This window comes from Papio anubis, unplaced genomic scaffold, assembly GCF_008728515.1.
Source record: "Papio anubis isolate 15944 unplaced genomic scaffold, Panubis1.0 scaffold54, whole genome shotgun sequence".
NCBI classification, from domain to species: Eukaryota; Metazoa; Chordata; class Mammalia; order Primates; family Cercopithecidae; genus Papio; species Papio anubis.
In genome coordinates this window covers 293,783-309,299 of record NW_022165612.1, presented here as the reverse complement: position 1 = coordinate 309,299, position 15,517 = coordinate 293,783, and the positions used below count along the sequence as shown (strand labels likewise).

The 15,517-nt window shown below is 36.3% G+C and overlaps 1 long non-coding RNA gene and 1 pseudogene across 1 annotated transcript; both read right to left on the bottom strand.

Annotated features, from left to right (window-relative positions):
- Positions 1-577: 577 nt before the first annotated feature.
- On the bottom strand, positions 578-4,395 carry LOC116273311 (annotated as a pseudogene).
- A 4,776-nt stretch (positions 4,396-9,171) lies between these two features.
- LOC116273312 lies at positions 9,172-13,100 on the bottom strand. Its single transcript, XR_004181695.1, has 2 exons — positions 9,887-13,100; positions 9,172-9,305 (listed from the first exon to the last, which is right to left on the bottom strand). It is a non-coding gene; the product is annotated as an uncharacterized LOC116273312 (long non-coding RNA).
- Between the last annotated feature and the right edge of the window lie 2,417 nt (positions 13,101-15,517).

Below are 15,517 nucleotides of genomic sequence, written 5' to 3'. Positions count from 1 at the left end.
GGCTTCCCTTGGCTAATAGAGAGAATTCCCCAACCCCTTGCACTTCCCAGGTGAGGCAACGCCCCACCCTGCTTGGGCTCGCCCTCCTTGGGCTGCACCCACTGTCTACCCAGTCCCAGTGAGATGAACTGGGTACCTCAGTTGGAAACGCAGAAATCACCCACCTTCTGCATTGATCTCACTTGGAGCTGCAGACCAGAGCTGTTCGTATTTGGCCATCTTGCCAGAAATGACCAAAACCTCTTGTTCTTTAAAAAGTATTTTAGAAAGGCTGGGCGCAGTGGCTCACGCCTGTAATCCCAGCACTTTGGGAGGCCAAGGAGGGCAGATCACGTGAGGTCAGGAGTTCGAGACCAGCCAAGCCAACAATGCTGACACCCCATTTCTACTAAAAATACAAAAATTAGCTGGGCATGGTGGCACACATCTGTAATCCCAGCTTCTCAGGTGTCTGAGGTAGGAGAATTGAACTCGGGAAGTGGAGGTTGCAGTGAGCTGAGATTGCACCATTGCACTCCAGCCTGGCTAACAGAGTGAGACTCTGTCTCAAAAAAAAAAAAAAAAAAAAAAAAAGGTTTAGAGAAAAGCAATATTCCTTTTTCATTCCCTTATCGAAGAGTCTCCTAAATGTGTTCTGATAGACTTACCCTTTATTGGTTCTATTCTTTCGCTTTCACTTTTTGTAACTTTGACTTTCCTAACCAACATTTTGAAGCAGGAAACAGCAGTTTGAAACATCCAAAGGGCAGAATAAGACAACAAATTAGCACTCCATCTGTTGTGACATTTAATATTTGCTTTTCCTAGGAAACTGCTTATTGAATCAATTTAATATTAGCATTAAGAAATTAAGATCTTAGTTCACATTACACACACACACACACACACACACAAAATTTCCCCTGAAACTGGAATCAGGCTGCCTGATTTGAGTACCTGAACTGCTAGCTTCCTAGCTAGCAGTTCCTAGCTGCATGTGTGAAACACTGGACTAGTTTCTTAATCTCTGATCCTCAGTTGGCTTGTCTATAAAATGAAGATAATAGTCTCTTACATACATGATTGTTAAAAGGAATAACTGGGAGAATATATGCAAAGTGGTCCACATGATACCTGGTATATAGGAAGTGTTCAATATGTGTTAATTTTCTTATTTGTATTATATTTTATGTTTTTCTATAACTATATTAAATAATAACATTGACACAATATAAACATTTTCTTATCTTTCACATAACATCTAACATTTTCATCATTAACTAATTCTGACTGTATTTTTTCGATGTAGAAGAGGAAAACATGTATAGAAATGGGAAACTCACTTCTCATTGTTTCTAAAGTGAACGCTCTTAAGTGAGAAGATGTAATGCTCCTCTAACCCAGCCCACATACCTGGGGGTTCAGAAGTTAGAACCATCTCAAAAAATCGTCTTGAAGACATGCCTGAGGAATCAGCATTCTTCAGAGGATGAGTCAGGGTAACCAGATGCACTAAGTGTACTTAGCACTAACTAAACAATCCTTGAGGCAGACAGAAATCAGTGATCAGTAAAAGCCATTACTTAAGCTAACTAGCCTGCACTGTTTGTATGTGAATGAAAGAAAGGAAAAAAGAAAAAGCTCTAAATAGAAGTCAGCAGAAGATTGAGAGCCAAAGACTCTGACTAGGCATCAGAGAAAACGACCGTTATTCATGTACTAAGTACATGAACAAGGTGCTAAGTGAATGATTGTTTCAGAAGATTTTATGACATGGTTAAGTTGGATGTCCTACTGAGCATTTGGATTTAACACATTTTTTGGTCTTGCTAGTAGTCATGTTTCAGGGAAATAAATCCCTTGCAGAAAGTAGGTCTAAAGTACTTCTACTAATAACTTCTTCTACCTTAAAATGGAGATATTTTGAGTTTATACAATTTAAAAAGTGTATTAATTTCATTTCTTATTACAGGTAAGCACTATTTAAGTATTCAAACAAACCATCTAGGACCCATTTAGGTTACAAAAGACCCATCTAGGGCATATTTATTGAGATTTACTGTTTCAGAGAGAATGCCAAATTGATACGAACTCTTCAGATGTCTGTCCTAACAATTTTCAGTTCTGAGAACACAAAATGGCTATGGACAATCAATTGTGGCACTTGAAACTGATTTGGTTCCCTTTCCAGCATCCATCCTGAAATAAAACAAGTAGCCTCATACTGAAAATCATTAGCAATCTGAACAATCAGCTTTGCAACTACCAGTTAACATTCTGTCATGGAGTCCGGTCCATGATGCCCTTGAAATATCATGAGTATCTCTTCATTTGTTCATATGTACAACCTTCATTTTCATTCTGTGTCATTATTTCTTCTACTCTAAACTGCAGAAATTGTCTTCTAAATGGTTCCATTGCTTTTTTTTCTTTTTATTCAAAACTGTGATCCTAAAATCTTTTATAAGCTACCACTTCCTGAGCATCTACTATATGCTGCATATTCTGTGTCATCCCGAAAGCTTGATACAGAGAATTGAATCTAGTACTCACAGTAATTCTGGGAATTAGAAGATGATAATGTAGACTGGTTCCTTCAAAGTTTATTCTAATTTTTTCCCAACGTGCCTTCCTGGGCTGAGGTAGGCAAGCTAAATGCCACATTACCCAGACTATTCCAGTCCAGGTTGCGGATGTCACTTTGTGCATTGTTCACATGTGTTCATGCAAAACTTGAATTAGAACTGAATGAAGTCAAGAGACATACAGAACTCGAAGTCCCCATTTACCTGTTGTAGGGTATGGCAGAGATTTTGTGATGCTGGACCTGAGAGATGTAGTGGTGACTTGTCAATATGGCAGTAGCTTCCTAATCATGGCAGGAGCAAACGTTTCTTTCCATGGTGGTCTAGTTCTGCAATGTGGCTTTGGGCAGCATTTTAAAACATTTATTATAAAGACCGTTCTCTTCTTCCAGTGCTTCCAAAAGTCACTTAACATTCTGCGTAACTCTCTTCATGCTTAAACTATCCAGAATGGATTATGATAACTGCAACTGAGCAACAACCTGTATATGCAAATATATTCCCACTGTACATCTGACACAGAATGGTTACATTTCTGTTAAATTTAACAGGTAGTTAATAGTAATTTAGGGTTCAAATTGAGGCAGAACTATCTGAACCATGCTTTTCACCATGATGTTCTAATGTGTGTGTACTCTCACTAGTCCATTCTCCCACTATACATTCCTTACTGCTAAAAACATCATTTGAATTTTTCTTGTTATCAAAAGCCATTTTTAGTTTATCCCAAGCTCCTTTCTTGTGTTTTTTCTTATTTTTTTGGTCAGATAGTTAATTAGGTTCTTCTTAAGACGTTTAGAACACCCATTTGTGAGGCTAAGTTCCATTTGTCAGGGCAAACACAGATTGCAGGTAGCCCTGGAGTTGAGGAATAGCTTTGATTTTTTGTAAAATCTGTGTATCTCCAGCTTTCGGATTAATTTTGTGCTGTTGTGTAATCCCATATTTCTCTTTTTCCGTGTTGAAGACCTCACCTTCTTGGTGTCTGGGCTTCCACAGTTTCTTCTTCTGGAAGTAAGCATCAGTAAGGTGTTTAGGGGTTTTTACATTGCTGATATCAATTTTGGTTGAGGTGGCAATGACAAATTTCTGGTGTGTTCTTAGTAGAGCAACCTGATTGAGTACCAGAGGTCCAGTCACAAGTAACAAGCTACTAGCCAGCTGCTTCAGGAAAACCACCCTCTTGCACCTGTGGTGTCCAGTGAGGACGATCAGAATGGTCCCGGGGGTGTTGCTGGCTCACAGTTTTCTCACATGCTGACTGAAGGGTTTTTGCTGTGGATCAATAGCTTTCAAGGCACATCTTCAGTAGGACAATATCTAGGCGTTTTGTGAAGTTTAACCACCCAGGTACCACTGTTCTTGTCACCACCAAATGGTTTTGCAACAGTTGCAAGAATCTTCTCCTTCTTTTTCTTTTCACCCTTGGATTTAGCAGCTGAGTACTTCCTCTTGTACATGGCCTTTCTGGAATACATGGCAGATCGAGAATACCTGCCAATTCCTCTGACAAGGACAGGATTGCGGCTGCAATGGGGCTTCCCCTTCTTGGGCTTTTTAGCCTTGAGGATACCCTTTTTTACCTTGGCACCAGCATCAGCCTTCTTGGCTTTGGGTTTCTTCTCTTTAGTATCTGGCTTCTCAACTTTTTCACCAGCCATGCAGATGGGAAAGAGTTCATGTGTGTGTGTGTGTGTGTTTGTTTTGGTTTTGTTTTTTTTCTCCTGCAAAGCACTCTACATTCCAGTGATGCTGAACTTATTCCTAGCCTTGCCCATCTATGTTGTTTTCACCGTAATTCTTTCAACTGGAATCCTTTGCATTCACTTAACCCCCCCCCCAAAAGTCTGTCTATAGCTTGATGAATTTATCCTCAGATTATATGTTCCTCTCAGAAAATTGTAGTGTGCAATTATCTTTTCTTCTTAATTTCATATCTCATAGTATATCATTTGTTTGATAATTATACATATTATGCCTTATTGTATTTCATTTACCATTATCTTATGCATTGAATTTTTAAGATCTGTGTCCATTTTATCTTTGTGGCTAGAAAGAAGGTTATTGGCACATGGACTTCTTATAGTTCACTAAATGCTACTTACCAACATAGATCATAGCAAATCCAGGTGATTGGCTTCTTTTATTCATATAGACAGTTTAAGATTATGGTTTTCAGTTGTAAGTCTCACAAGTGTTCCATGGAAAGCTCCTTAAAATATAGATTCCTGAGCACCACTCTAAAAGTCTTACTCAGTAGGACAGGATCTGAGAATCTGTATTTTTAAAGAGCTCCTGGGTAAAGTAAATGCTCCTAATCCTAGGACTACACTTTGGTCCAGTGGTAAGAATAGTGGTAATTTTTATAAAACTTTATATTATTTGTCACAAAAACTATTTCATTTGCTCACTACAATAGCTGTTAAATTTCTAGTATTATCCCCAATAAAAAAATTAAGACTTTATCTATGAAGTATAAATCATTCCCTCTGGTCACACTGCTAATAAGTACACGAACCAGATTTCTAACTCACGTTCATTAATTCTATGAGAGGAAAATAAAATCGTGGGACCACATACCCACTAAGCCAAAGGAAAAAGTCAATCTGGGAGCTGCATCATGCAAAACTGCCTCGCATTTTCTTCCTAAATAGATAGCTACAAAGATAAAAGGCTACATACCTGTCTCACAATTTGCTCACAATTCCTTGTGGGCCTCAAGGTCTTTTCCCTAAAACAGTTCTGTTGAATTTCACACTGACAATGTAAGTTAACAGCTTATTTTCACAAGTACTGGACAAAGGACAGGACTTACAAGTCAACCCTCCCCTGTGCACAACTCACCTGAGGCAAATGCACATATGATAGTTTCTTCTGCTCTGTGCTGACTTCTGGAAAAATTCACTGAGTACCAGAGAAATGCATAACTATTTTCCCACTTCCTCCTCGTACATGTAAAATGTGGATTCAGTAAATGATCAAAGACTAAAAGAAATGAAACTGTTTGTGCCTTTTTTCTACCTTATCTACCCTTCCTTTTTCTTTTCCTTCTTCTTTCCCCTACTGCTTGTCCTTTCCCTTTTAGTATATATATCCCAAAACCCTCTTTGGAAAAAGCACGAATCAGAGATGTTTCTTGTGGTTTTGTGTTCCTTTTTCCTGGGCATATCCTCAATCTTGATGAAATAAACCTCTAAAATGATGGAGACTCACCTCAGTCATTTTCTTTGATTTACAATTCCAAATTCTATTCTTTTCCTTGATTCCATACTGCCACTTCACTCTCTCAGAGCTTGAATATAATATATAGCAAATACTTTTTCGTTAAAATTAGTTTATTTCTTTCCATCATGAAGATCAGAAATAAAATTTTCTTAGGTACTTATTAAATAGATTTATTTAATAATTTTTGGTTATACTAAATTTATATAAAAGGAGTGAAGAATAAAAGACAGTTGTATACAACTTTGATCAAATAAAAAATCTTACAGAAGGAAAGGGAGGGTGGAACGAAACAGGAAGCATATATTCACATCTCCCTGATAATCTGGAAAAAAGCTAGAAAATTGAATACATGAGTCAAGACCATTTTGGTTGCATATGACAGAAATCTAATCAGTTTAAGCAAAAAATAGAAGTTAAGGAGGTTGAGCTTCATTTAAGGTTGTATCTAGGTACTTAAACAATCCTGTTAATCTTCTCATTTTCTCTTCCACTGTCAGTAATTCTTTTCTCTGATATGAAGTATTCTCATATAAGCTATATTCTCATGGTGGCCAGAGGGTCACCAGTAGCTCCAGGGATGAATCTTAGTAGTTAATAAACCCCCTGAGAGAGACAGTCTTTCCTCATAGTTCCTATAAAAGTTGTAAGGCTCACATCTGTTTGCTCTGATTAGCTCAATTTGAGTCATCTATCTGCCTAAGAACCAATTATTGTGACTCTTTAGAGTGCAGAATACCCAAATGAGACACAAAGACTGAAAATGCTGTTGATACTAAGAGTCTATCTTTGTAAAATATTTGAAGAGATTTATTCTGAGCCAAATATGAGTGACCAGGACCTGTGACACAGCCCTCAGGAGATCCTGAGTACATTTGTCCAGTCTAGAAGGCGGGACAATTTGAAGTGGGAGAATGGGGGTGAGGGAGGGTTCCAGGTCATACTTAGATGTAGATTCAAAATTTTCCTCATTGGCAATTGGTTGAAAGAGTTATTGTCAATAGAAAGGAATGGCAAGGAATGTCTGGGTTATGATAAAAGGCTGTGGAGACCAAAGTTTTATCGTGCAGATGAAGCCTCCAGGTAGCACACTTCAGAGAAAATAGATTGTAAATTTTTTTTTAAAATCAGATTTAAGGTCTGTGTTGATGTTAATGCTGGAGGGTAAATGAGGCATGTCTAACCCCCCATTTCCCATCATGGCCTGAACCAGCTTTCAGGTTAAATTTTAGAGTGCCCTGGCCCAGGAGAAAGTCCATTCAGATGGTTGGAGGATCCTAAGAATTTTATTTTTGGTTTACTTTTGTTAACAGGTAATTTTTTAAATGGGGCACTATTACCAAAAGTCAGGAAGTTTTCCAAAGTAGGCAAAAGCAAAAGATGTCTAACAGACCACTAATTATTCGGATATAAATTACAGGAAAGTCAATATGAATCTCTATATAAGGAAACATTATGTTGCTTTAGGAGTTTGAAGAAAGTAATCATGCATGTGGATGAAAGTATGCTGATTAGATGTTTTTTGAAGAGGCTTCCATGAGGTCAAAGAATTGTAGTCATTTCAACACTACAATTATTGTTTTTCTAAGAGATTACAAACAACAAAAAAAGCCTAAGTAGAAATAAAAGGGCACACCTATGAAGAGAAAATTACTAATATTGATGTTTTTCAGGTATCAGAATTGTGACTGGTTTTTATGGTAGGCTGTGTTATGTTCCAAATTATTTTCTGCCTCCTCCCTTGTTGGAAGATTACACATTTCTACATTTCATCATGTGAATTTCAGTGTCTTTCTATGGAAGGCATATACTTCCCTATCTCTTACACCATAATTGTTCAAATGATTTGCTCTAACCAAAGGAATGTGAATAGAAGAAATAGTATGTCAGTTGTGAGGAGAAGCTGCAAGGTACGCTGTTGGTTTTGGATTGGTCTCCTTTCCTCTGTCACAAAGATAGGACGTTTTCAATAAGGTATTTAGGCTCCATTTTCAGCCTGGATCCTGGAATAAGGAAAAAATGTGTGACAGGAGCAGAAATACAGCTAATTGTATTTGTTAATACAATTATTGTATTGTATTAATTGTATTATTAGCTGAAATACAGCTAATACAAAAGGAAAAGAAAAAAGGATAAAGCAAAAAAAAAAAAAGTCTTTGTTCTTTAAAGCTATTTGAAATTTTGAGAAGGGAGCATTTGGTATAGCAACCTAAAAAAGAAAAAAAAAACTGACACAATCTTATGTAAATTTTGTTAAATGACCTGGAAAAAGGGTTGCATAGTTTTCCATACAATTTGCAGATAACACTTGGCCATTTTGAATAATGAAATAAAAACAAGAAAATTACCTGAGCCAAGTCTCAGCATTACTCTACGAGTGTTTCCTACTTTATTTTCAGTATCTTATTTAATCCTCTCTAAAACTCCATTAAAACATTATTAATTTATTTACATATACAGAAACTCACTGGTCCAGAATTATATATCTACTGCCAGACAGATTAAAACCTTGGCTTCAAGTGCCTGGCTTTCAAGAATGTACAAATTTCGGAGTGAATAGATAATACATAACACATGTACTAAGTGCTAACCCCCAAAATGGTAATGGAAGTATGGACCCTAAAAATGCAGAAATTACTCTAAAAGGCATAGAGAAGAGCATCTTTCCTAAGACACCTGAGTGAAATCAATGAGAACACTATAGACATGAGGAGGGAAATCTGAAAGGAGATACGATTAAAATCTAAAAAGTCATGTGGACTGTCAAAAAATAAACACGGTCTCAAATATAAATTTAACTGTAATCAGTTATGGTCTTTTGTTACATCAATACATTTAATTTAGAGTTAATAAAATTATGCTATGATTATAATTATGTCTCCCCTCTCCAAATTCATACTTGAAGTCTTAATTTCTACTACCTCAGAATGTGACCTTATTTGGAAATAGGGTTGTTGCAGATGTAATTAGTTAATGTAAGATGAGGTCATACTGGAGTAAGGTGGGTCCCTAATCCATTATGTTGGGTGTTTTTACATATAGGAGAAATCTGGACACAGGCATGCACACAGGGAGAACACCATGTGAAGATGAAGACAGGGATCAGGGTGATGGAGAAGAAACTCGGGAACTTCAAAGATTGCAGACAAACCACTAGCAGCTAGGAAAGAGGCCTGGACGGACCCTCCTTCACAGGCCTCCGAAGGAACCAACTCTGTCAACAACTTGATCTGGGTTTTCTAGTCTCTAGATCATGAGACAACACTCTCTGTTGTGTAAGACACTTAGTTTGTGGTATTTTGTCACAGCAGCCTTAGCTAACAAAGATAAATGGATTATTAACTTAGAAAATATATTGTAAATGTAAAGAACACATATCACTTTGTAGTGATAATAATTTAATAGAATAAAAATAAGTTTGTATAAATTCATAAATCATAAAGCTATAATGAGCTGCAAAGGAAAACTGTAATATTATTGTTCATGCTTTCAGTCTTTGGTGATTTCAGGGAGGAAAACCTGAAAGAATGAAAAGATTTCATTTTGTTTTATTTTAAAGGAATAAACATTGGCGATTGCTTCGATAATTACATATTAAGCTATAATAATTTTCTAGACTTAATTTTTAGACTTTGCCAAGACTGTCTAATATCTTCTAGTAAATTTTTAGTTATACAATGTTAGCATAGTGGGAAGGGCAGAAGTATTTTGGCCTCATGTAGGAATAATATACATTTTTATACCCTCCAGCCTTCAGCTAAAAATGGTGCCCTGATGGCGGGAGAGAGTTAATTCACATCCCAGATGCTTAACTTACTCCCTGAGAGTAGATTACTCATTGGCAGGACACGGTAATTCTTCATTTTAACCATTACTATAGCATTTTGTATTGTCAAGTGCTATGTGGTTTTGCAATCCTTAAAATCCCTTGGTGAAGTAAAGGGGATGACAAACAAAATTATGTCTGATTTACAGACTGGGGACCTGGGACTCAGTCAAGAGACAAAGCCGTCATTGGTAAGGGCCATCCCAGAAGGCAGGAGCTCTGGCTCAGGTCTCTGTTTATCATTTGGAGTGCAGGAAAAAAAAAAAAAAAAAACCTGAGGGATATCAGCTATGCATGCAACTTCTTATATTTCTTGGAACTTTAGCTCCCCACCCAAGCTGATTCTTGGCAACAGCCATCTGTCAAAAAAAATTAAAGTGACAAAGAAAGTTAAGTACAAATTGTGTACAGTGTGCTAGAATTTTAGCTATTCAGGGTTAGAGATGTCTACAAAAGTAAAACAAAATACATTGTAACTTAACATTGACTCTCCTAAACTATATCATAAAGACTAAGGGCAAATATTCTTTACAATCTGCCACTACTTTCACAAGTTAATCCTGTTAAAAGCATCAGTGGAAGGGCATTAAGGGGCCAGGAGTTGCTTAGAAAAAATTCAAAGAACAAATTTTCTGTTACTTAGTATGATCTCATCTAAATCCATATGAATTTGAAAAAATTAATATCTCTACCTTGTCACTTAATGATGAGATCAAACTGCCACTTAGCATTTATTCCACCAAGCATATTTTACCTACTATCACAGCTATAAATTCAGCATTTGTCAAGTTGTTGCTTATAAAACAACGCTGGGCTTTTTGCTGTGAGTGTTTTGAGGGAATACGCTCATATTTCAGCCTGCAACCCAGGATTCCAGTTTTTGAAAACTGATAAAAATTTCAAAATGAAATATCTAAAAAAGAGTTCTTTAGAAGAAATCAACATTTGGCTCTCAATTGGAATCAGACATTAGACTATAAGGTCAGGGATGGCTGGCTAGTTCTCAAATTCCTGAAGTTGAATGTTGGCATTTCATGTCTGCTTTCAGTTGACTTTAAGATACAAGCAGCCAAAACAGATATGATTTTATGTAATTTAATGTTTACTTGCTTTGATTTTATAAAGTTTAAAATGTTCTAACCCATTTTCCGGCTGCCAAGCAGAGATCTAGTGTGACCTTGGTGTCCCATTGATTCTAAAATCAATGATTGTGCTACTAGTGCTTAGAGAGCATGATTGCACTTTCAAGGCAAGCTGCTGGGTTGATGTGGCCTTTTTGAGTTGGACCAGTTTTTACTACAATGAGGCAGAAGAGTTTAGAATCAGTGTAATAACCTATTTAAATTGATGTCATTCAAGTCTAGAATTCTACTGGCAAAAAGACTTACAGATGAAATTTATTGTTTGAGGAGTAACAATTTTGGATACAGCTACCACAAATCTATGACAGAGAATATGCCAATGTTATTTTAGTAAGTTTGCAATTTAATAAAATAAATACAATAATTAGACCTAATTGTATGATCCAAATCACTGCTTTTAAATCAATTATAGAATTTTTTTATTTGGTGGCACCTCTTAGTATCTACTGAGCTAAATAACTTTCTGAAAGAATAAGCAAATTGATTATCATCATACGCTATTATATGTAATAAAAGGGGAAGAGTCCTCAAACGTTCTTTTACTTGGATTTTTAAGATAAAATCACACCCATTGCAAATGTTTGGCAAGAAGCTTCTACTTTAAGGAGAAACTAAACTTTAAAAGAATGTAAATTATCAATTTTGAACAGCATTTTTTTTTTTTGAATTTTTTTTCTTTCTTTCTTTTTTCTTGGCCAGCCACCTTGACCTTACAGTCTAAGGCCCAAAATTTCAGTTGAGACTCAAAGGTTGACTAATAACATTGAATTCACCATTTTAACTTTTTTAAAGTGTACAACTCAGTGGCGTTTTTTATATTCACCATGTTAAACAATCATTTTCAGGGTTTGGGGGTAAGGAGAAAAGAGAAGTGACTACATGATGGCTACAGGATTTCTTTTGGGGTGACGAAAGTGTTCTGGAACTAGATAGTGAAAATGATTCCTTACTAGTGTCCCATCAGAAAAAAGAGGTAGAAGGAGCAAAAGGAACTATACCTAAAAGAATCTCAGTCTCTGTGTTCCAGGGGTGTACTCCACCTCAGCTTACAGATTAGGCTTGGGGCCAAGGTTGCCTTCACGTGTGAGCAGTAGGAGGCAACTGGAGGCCCCATGTGGCATCCAAAATCTATTGGAGTCCAAAAACAAGCAGAGAAGTTTACCTTTAGTGGACACAGGTGCATAATGAACATTAATTTGTGCTGTGGTAGATTTAGCTAGTGTCTTTTTTACCATCCCTTTATACACTGATTCACAGGACCAATTTGCTTCTCCTTGGAGTGGCCACCAATGGCCATTCCAAGTGTTGCCCCAGGGTTATCTACATACCCCACTATTTGTCATGGAATAATTGCTAGAGATTTAACTTGCAGCCCAATGCCACATTCTGTTAAACAGTTTCATTACCTTGCTGATATTATGCTAACCTCTAAACACTTGTCATTGCTAGAGCAACACCTTGATGCCTTGTGCACTCGTCTCTAATCCAGAGGAGGAGCCATTGAACCACAAAAGATATATGACCCAGGATCAGCTGTGAATTTCCTAGGGGTCACTTAGTCAGGTAAGATGTGCCTTATCTCAAGCATAGTAATTGAAAAAATACAACAATTTTTCACACCTAAAACAGTTAAACAGTAACAAAGTTTCCTAGGTCTTTTGGGATACTGGTGGGCTTTCATTCTATATTTAGCTCTATACCATCTAGTAGAACAGGGATCTAGTGGGTGCTGGAATAAAAAACATGAGGAAGCATTTGAGAAGGTTAATTTACTAATGACTCAGGGAAAAAGTCTTATGTTCCTCTCTTCCCAGAATATCAATGTCTACAAATGGGATCATTATCCCTGAGTGAACCAGTTGGTCCCTCTGACAAGTTCATCAAGGGAAAGCAGTTCCCCTAGGATTTTGATCACAACTATGGAAGGATGCTAAAATCCACCATTCCCCAACTAAGCAACAGATCCTAGGAGTATACAAGTCTTGCAGCAAGTTAAACCCGTAACTACTGCTTTACTGGTAACAGTAAAAACAGGCCTGCCTATCACGGGGTGGATAGAAGGGTTGTTTGCCAGGCCTGCCTCACCTATTGACCAGGCCTCCACTTTACAAAAGTGTCATGCATACCTGCAACAATGTAGTTCCCTCTCCACCAAACCCCTGGGAGATAAACCACATGCTATTTTAGGGCCAGTACACTATCAGACCAGTACTGGTCCTACTCTGGAGCCCCCATAGTACTTCACCCAATTTTTAATAGGATTGTTTGTCTTTCAGTTGTTGAGTTGTAAGGGTTCTTTATGTATTTTGGATATTAGACCCTATATAATATATGAGTTGCAAATATTTTTTCATATTATGTAAGTTGCCTTTTCACTTTCTTGATACTGTCCTTTAATGTACAAATGTTTCAATTTTTGAATAAGCTCAATTTACCTATTTTTTTTCTTTGGTTGCTTGTATTTGTGGTGTCATATCTAAGACTATCAAATCCAAGGTCATGAATGTTTATTTCTGTTTTCTCCTAAGAGTTTATAGGTTTAGCTCCTACACTTAGGTCTTTGTTCCATTTTTTGCTTAACTTTTGTATATTGTACGAGAAAATGCTTCAATTTCATTCTTTTGCTTGAGAGTATCCAATTGTCTCAGCACCAAATAGCCTATTTTTAAAGAGACTACTTTTTCCCATTGAATGATATTGGCACCCTGGTCAAAAATCAATTGACCATGTATTGGTTTGTTCAAAGATTCTCAATTCTATTCCATTGATCTATATGTCTATCCTTATGTCAATACCATACTCTTTTGATTACTGTAGCTTTGTAGTAAGTTTTGAAATTAACAAATGAAGTTCTGTAAGAGTATTCTTCCTTCTTAAGATTGTTTTGGCTATTTGAAGTCCCTTGCAATTCCATATGAATTTTAGAATAAGCTCTTCTATTTCTGCAAAAAAAAGGTCATTGCAAGTCTGATAGGGATTATGTAAATCTGAACGTTATTTTAGAAAATATTACTATTGGCCAGGCGTGGTGGCTCATGCCTGTAATCCCAGCACTATGGGAGGTCAAGGCAGGCAGATCACAAGGTCAGGAGATCAAGACCGTGGTGAAACCCTGTCTCTATTAAAAAAATACAAAAAATTAGCCGGGCGTGGTGGCGGGCGTCTGTAGTCCCAGTTACTCAGGAGGCTGAGGCAGGAGAATAGCGTGAATCTGGGAGGTGAAGCTTGCAGTGAGGTGAGATTGCACCACTGTACTCCAGCCTGGACAGCAGAGCGAGACTCGGTCTCAAAAAAAATAAAAAAATAAAAAAAATTACTATTTTAACTATATTAAGCCTGCAAATCAATGAACACAGTATATTTTTCTATTTATTTAGTCCTCTTTAATATCTTTAAGCAGTGTTTTCTGGTTGCCAATGCAAAAGTCTTATAACTTTGTGGTTAAATATATTCCTTCTATTTCACTCTTTTGGGCTAGTATAAATGGAATTGTTTTCTTAATTTCCTTTTTGGATAGTTAATTGCTAGTATATAGAATTACAACTGATTTTTTTGTATGGCGAACTAATGTTTTGCAACTTTGCTGAATTAATTTCATGAATCAATTTACATTATAGTAACTAATCAAGCACAGTAGAGAATGGCTTAATAATTTGGGTTCAGTAGGCTAGTAGAAAAAAAAACTACTGTATTTAAAAAGAAGAGAAATATTTTCTTATATTTTTATTTAAATTAATATTATATCTGTCATCATATATCTCTTTCACACAATAAAAGTGTATTTAAGAAAAACTCTCTGGCTGTGACCAACATAATCATAATGTACACTGGCTTTCAGAATGACTATTTTTTATGTCAACAAAACATTGTCTGTCTGGTGGATAAATAATAAACCCGCCAGACCAAACCTACGAATCATTGGATAAATTTTTTTTAAAAATCTAGGAGTTAAGAAAAACATATTTGAATTAACAGGAATAGTTTTAAAAATATTCAAAGGTCTATTTTAACACTCTAAAACTTGCAGATATTTCTTGTGCAAAAAAATTTCAGTGTGTGTGAGGCTGTATGCCTTCTCTGCTGATCTATTAGTCAAAACTTTATAGTATTTACACACAAGCTAAAACCAGAGCACCAGAAAATCTACCACCACAAAGAAAACAAATATATGAAATTTAGGTCCTAAAGTGTTAAGAAAATTTGATCAATAAGCAAAGATTATTTATAAAACATTTAAAATCTTAGAGATAAGAAAGAAATGACCAAATGCCATGGAAAGAATCTAGCTCAGAGCTAATTTTATGATTTAGAAAGGATAGAAATGAGAATTTAATTCTCTAGCAATAAAGAAAAAGAATGAAGGCAGAAATAGATTGCTTCAGGGATAAGACTGATCACAAAGAAAAACTTTAGGAGCTAGATGGTTAATGGCCAAATACAGTAGACAAAAACCTGGGTAGAATCAGATTTCAAATTAAGAGCTTCATAAACACAGTAAGTGATGTATAGGGAGCTTAAACCACATAATTGTGAACCTATAACGTATCTAATTATGATACTGGTAGTACCTGATGTCCCTACACAGTGGTGTGAAGTAACTATGTAAAACACTTTCATAGATAAATGAAAGTAAAAAAGATGAAGGTTTATGGCAAAAATGGCATGTTGTTTAAAATAACTTTTTGTTAAGGCTAAGTTCCCTTTAATAGTAGTAGTAAAGTGACCCGTTAGTTTTTTTTGATGTTGTTGTTTGTTTGTTTTTG